Below are 5,835 nucleotides of genomic sequence, written 5' to 3'. Positions count from 1 at the left end.
AAATGCCTTCTATTTTAACCATTGCTTAAAAGCTGGGCTGTACAACCGAGGTGGGGGAGGGGCTTTCTTTTGTGTTATTTTTTAAAACAAAGCATACTACCAATCATCATCTGTGTGGTTCAGTTTCAAGCATGCGTTGAACAATCATAGTCAAAAGGAAGTTCTGTGATCAAAGAGGTTGGAAAAAATATGTCACTGTAAACGGTTGCAGGCCATATCTCCAACCCTCTGGTTCATGAATTGTCACAGGGACACTCCTATGCCATGTTATATGTAAAATCCAAACAATGGAGCACAGTGTCTCCTGGCCATCAGTTCCACTCCATTTCATCGACCATAAACAGTAGTTTTGGTCAGATACACCATCTGTCACTATGCAGCGTTTCAGATCTACTGTTAAAATGTTACTTGCATGCGTTGGGCTTCCCAGCACCTTTCCCAAAGCTCTCCAGTGAGAAGAAAAATCCTAGCGAAAGAAGGAACAAATCAAGATCACTGACACGTAAATGATTTTTATACCCTTTTACTGTGTCTTTGTGGGCAGAACCAGCTGTGTTCTTACCCAGCAGTCAGAGAGCCAATGTGGTGTAGTGGTTAAGAGCAGTGGACTCTAATCTGGTGAACTGGGTTGGTTTCCCTACTCCTACACATGAGGCCACCTGGGTGACCTTGGACTAGTTACAATTCTCTGAAAACTCTCTCAGCTTCGCCTACCTCACAGTGTCTGTTGTGTGAAGAAGAAGGGAAGGAGATTGTAAGCTGGTTTGATTCTCCTTAAAAGGTAGAGAAAATTGGCATATAAAAACCATCTCTTCTTCTTCTTCATTGCTCTGGAGCTCCTCCTCACTGATTATCCCCTGGCCATAATTTTTCCTAAGACCAAATGTATTAATGTGTCCTATGAGCTTTGGCAAATTCTAGGTGCTAGGTGGAGAACCTTTATGGAAACGAAGGACACATTTCCTTTAAGAACAATAGCAGGAGATGATGGTTGCAAGGACTAAATATCCATATACCTAAGAGGAAAACACACTTAGTAACATTTAAGGCTTTTTTTTTTAAAGGAAAAGGATAATTTAATAATTGAAAGGTGATAGAATCCTGAGGAATTCTGATAGCAAGGTTGGATTTTCTGCAATCCCCCCCCCAAGCTGTTGCACAGGGAAGGTTAACTAGATGAATTTTCCATATCCCAGGGATGCTTTCTGTGACACGCAGCAGATACTTATCTGGAATGTTATGAAACCACACTGGAAGTTCTTTATCTCAAACTCGGTTATCTCAGTCTAGCTAGGGGCACTATGCACCTGGAAACAATCATCAGCATGCATTTTCTCAGGTGGATCTAGCGGTTAGGATTGTACACTGAGAGACAAACGTGACTTTACATTGGCCATGGGTCCAAATTGTAGCTGCCAACAGCATCTTAGAGCAAATTTTGGCCATTTAAAAAAGGCCATGAGAGCCTGATGGGACCAGGCAATTTTGTTCCCCCCCTCCAACGTTTTCAAGTGCAGAAACAGCACTCCCAGCTAGTTCAGGACTTGAAAAGGTATGGAGGGGAGCAGGATCACCTGACCCCCCCAGTGCCACAGGACCAAATAGGATCAGACCCTTGCAGCATTTATAAATGGCCAAATTCGTCTCTAAAATGCAACCAGCAGCCATGGGTTGGACCTGTCGTAGCCATATCATTTAGTTTGGCCCTGTGCCCCTTCAAAAAGGCAAAACTTCTGCCCGTCACTTGTTCGGTGAGTGGGGCACTAGATTCTTCCTAAACACCTTCAACACCAAACAGCAGACCAGCAAGGTTTTACATATTTGGAAAGATCCAGAATGGTGAATTGTAGCCCAATAGCCACCATTCTGTACAGACCGGAGTGCTTCATCATACATTGCTTGGTATCAAAAGTAATATGGTCCTTTTTTTTTTGTCTCACTGTCTCAAAATGTAGGCTGAACATTTCAAAGTGCACTTTGGCTAGAAAAAACAATTATTTAGTAAGCAAGGGCACAAAGCAAAGAAGAAGAGTTTTGAAACCACTAGGTAAGAACAAAGCCAACCTATTCCCAGAATTTCAGGGGGAAATGGATGAGCTTAGACTTTCAAAATAACCTTTGGGTTTCAAGAAGACTTTGGTCAAGAACAACAGTGACATCTACAGGATTATTGGATTGCTGCATTCTCACTGTCAATCTAGATGACAATCTGGAATTTGTATCAAGGATAATAAAAAAAAATTGGGATTGATGATCATCATACCACAAAACTGATTTGAACCAGTTACAAAAGTAAATTGTATCAGCTAAATGTGCCCTTATGAGTAAATCCAAGGAAAATGGTGTCAGTCATTTGATCCATTTTAATAGCTCATTTGATGATGAAGTTGTATCAACTGGCATAGCTCCTGTTGAGCTCATTATGAAGTCTGGCCAGATTACTTTGGTATCTCTTTCTCTTAACTGTTCCTCTTAAATCTAGAAATTCTGTTCCTCAAAGTAAGCATGACATTGTATTAGCTTGTGGGTTGAATGATGAGATAATTAATCCATCTCCTTTCCCTCTCTGTAAGACAATATTTACTTAATCATGTACCTGTTAATTTCCTTGAAATATATTAACATTACAAATACTGTATTTAGGGTTTTTTTTTTGTATTTAGTAAAAGCATTTGTAACATTTCCTTTTTGGTCTGATTTCTGACTCAAGGGTACCTGGGAAACAGGCTCAGCAGTTCTACCAGGCAAAAATGTGAAAGGCAAAAATGACAGCTTTGACCACCAAACAGTCTGTGCAGGAGATCATGAGACATGCATGGACAAAAGTCATGTGGTATGGAGGCTGTAATAAGGAAAGGAATTGGCTACGATTGCATGAAAGAACTAAGCAAGGTGTAGTGGTTAGGAGTGGTGGACTCTAATCTGGAGAAGTGGGTTTGATTCCGCATTCCTCCACATGAGCGGAGGTGTCTGTTGTGGGGAGAGGAAGGGAAGGAGATTGTAAGCCACTTTGATTCTCCTTAAAAGGTAGAGAAAATTGGCATATAAAAACAAACTCATCCTCGTCCTCGTCCTCCTCTTTCTCCTTCTCCTCCTCCTCCTTCTTCCTCCCAACCCAGTGGCTCTCAGGGGCCATTTCAGAATACGAAAGTTTAAAGCCCCACTTTCCCCACATGCCATAGTCCCAATCCAAATTCGGGCCCCACGTTCATGGAAATCAAGGTCTGAGCATTTCACTCAAAGACCCCATTAATCTAATGATCCTGGGGACATACTGCAGAAATGTTAAATTTTATATACCTACATTTGCACTATATGGGTTTTCCCCCCTAGTAGGGCTGTCAAAAAAAAAATTCAGTACAGTTCGGATTCGGCCGAATTTGGCCCTTGTGGGTTCGGTACGTGCCCAAGTCCGAACTCCCCCACTTCGGATCCGTTCAATTCGGCGGGAATTCAAAGTTCGGGAAAAAAATTCGGCCGAATAAAGCCATTAAAAACACAACCGCGCCTTTCCGCGGCTCGGGGGGGGGGGCATTTTTGGGCTTAGAGGTCCCAAACTTTCAGCAGAGCTTCAAAGGACGTATATTGAAAGACTCCCCAAGTTTTGTAAAGATTGGGTCAGGGGGGGCTGAGATATGGGCCCTGAAAGGGGTCCCCCCCACCCTTAATGTGGATCTCTCCGCAGAGCCTGCCGCCCACGCACAAAGCTCCCGGCCCGACAAACAGCTGATGAGAGCAAGGGCGGGGCAGGTGCTTAGAACTTTGCAAAGCAACACAACTGCAGAGCAACCCCTTTGCAAATATGCAAAGGGCGGGGCAGGTGTGAAGAATTTTGCAAAACAATTCAACTGCAAAGCAACACAAGCACGCAATGCAAAACCTTTGCAACAGTGCATAGCAACACCTGACACCTGGGAGTTTGCATACCATGGAAAGGGACAGAGGCAGCTAGCTATGCATAATGAGCAGGAGGGGGTGGAATGTCTCCTTTTGCATTGGACTTGGGACCAGGCAGATGCATTCTTTAAGTCACCATTTGAAAACCAGTTTTGAGCAAGCATCAATAACCTAACTGATCTTATGAATGAGGAAAAACCTGAAGAATAAAAATGAAGCCCCCCCTCAAACCAGGGAGAGAGAGACTGGAGGGGGAACACACACCCCAGGCAGAACCGGCAAAAGCCCCCTTTGGCTTCCCCCCCCCACCCACAGAAACTGCTCCCTCCCCACACACACACACAGACTCTGCTTTCCCCCCCACACACACACAGAAAAGAAAAAATATAGATTAAAGCCCCCAAAGGGGTCTTACTGTGGCTGTCTTCTGTTCCAGCAGGAGGGGCTGGGAGGCTGGGTAATCCAATATGATTCCATTTGTATCCAATATAAGATCCATATGTATGCATCTCTCGAGGGTGATCCATTCATCCCAATAGGGGAAAGGGGAAAGCCCATATCTCGGGGGGGCCCTGACCCAATGTTTACAAAACTTGGGTGGTCTCTTAAAAAGCCTTGACTGAAGCTCCGCCGAAAGTCTGGGATCGGCACACCCAAAAATGCGCCCCCTGCAGCCATGGAAAGAGAAAAGGGGGGGAGCCAATATTTCAGCCCCCACTGAACCCATCTTTACAAAACTTGGGTGGTCTCTTAAGAGGGATTCTCTGAAGCTATGACAAAAGTTTGGGGGATGAACCCCCAAAAAAACGCCCCCTGCAGCCACGAAAATGGAAAAGGGGGGAGAGGAAAAAGGGGTGGAGCCCATATCTCGGGGGCCCCTGACCCAATGTTTACAAAACTTGGGGGGTATCTTAAGAAGCCTAGTCTGATGCTCCGCTGAAAGTTTGGGGTCGGCACACCCAAAAATGCGCCCTCTGCAGCCATGGAAAGAAAAAAAGGGGGGAGCCCATATCTCGGGACCCCCTGACCCAATGTTTACAAAACTTGGGTGGTCTCTTAAAAAAACCTGTCTGAATATCCCCTGAAAGTTTGGGGTCGGTACCCCAAAAAATGCGCCCCCTGCAGCCACGGAAAGGAGCGAATGTGCACAAGCACCCCCTCACACACACATGAGGATTTCCCTCTCTCTCTCTCTTTCCCCGGCCGGCCGCACATCAGCTGATTCCTCCAGCACTCAATCCTGGCTGATTGGCCAGAAGAAGACCCAGCTTGGCCACCGATTGGCCGGGGGAGGAGAATGCTGCTTACTGACGGTTATGCTGCTTACTGACGGCCGAATTGGCCGAATTTATTCGCCGAACTCCCGAACTCGCTGAATTCGGCCCCCCCGGTTGCCCGCCAGTTTTGAGTTCGGATCCGTCCGAACTAAAAACCGCCGAATCAAGGGAAATTCGGCTGATTTTCAGTTCGGGCCGAACCGAATTGACAGCCCTACCCCCTAGTCTCTGGAATAGCCAAAACCAAATTAGAAATTTGTTATTTTCCTTCTGCATTTTCTTTCATTCTTGGACAATCATTTAATTTTAGGGTATTTTTTGTGTGTGCATGTTTCCATCTTCTAGCTGGAACACTTAGACTCTCCATCATAGGAGGAACAATGACCAAGGCCTTCCTCTCTTGGGGGTTACAGAATGAATCATATTTGTATTTGTGTTTCCAATGAGCCAACCAAATCTTTCCAATACAGCACACACTCCATAATGTAGTGTGGACAGGCTGGACAATATGATGCGGTAATGTCGGGAACTAAGAAAGCAGAAAAGCCTTTTTGTGCTATAAATGCAGTTACGGGAAATAAAAATCAGCAGCATGGTGACAATTGTTTACAGACACTCATGGACAATAACAGAAAGAAGACAAGCACTGTACTTACTTTTT

Source organism: Euleptes europaea, chromosome 18, assembly GCF_029931775.1.
Source record: "Euleptes europaea isolate rEulEur1 chromosome 18, rEulEur1.hap1, whole genome shotgun sequence".
Classification (NCBI taxonomy): Eukaryota; Metazoa; Chordata; class Lepidosauria; order Squamata; family Sphaerodactylidae; genus Euleptes; species Euleptes europaea.
Note: the sequence above shows the minus strand (reverse complement) of the source record.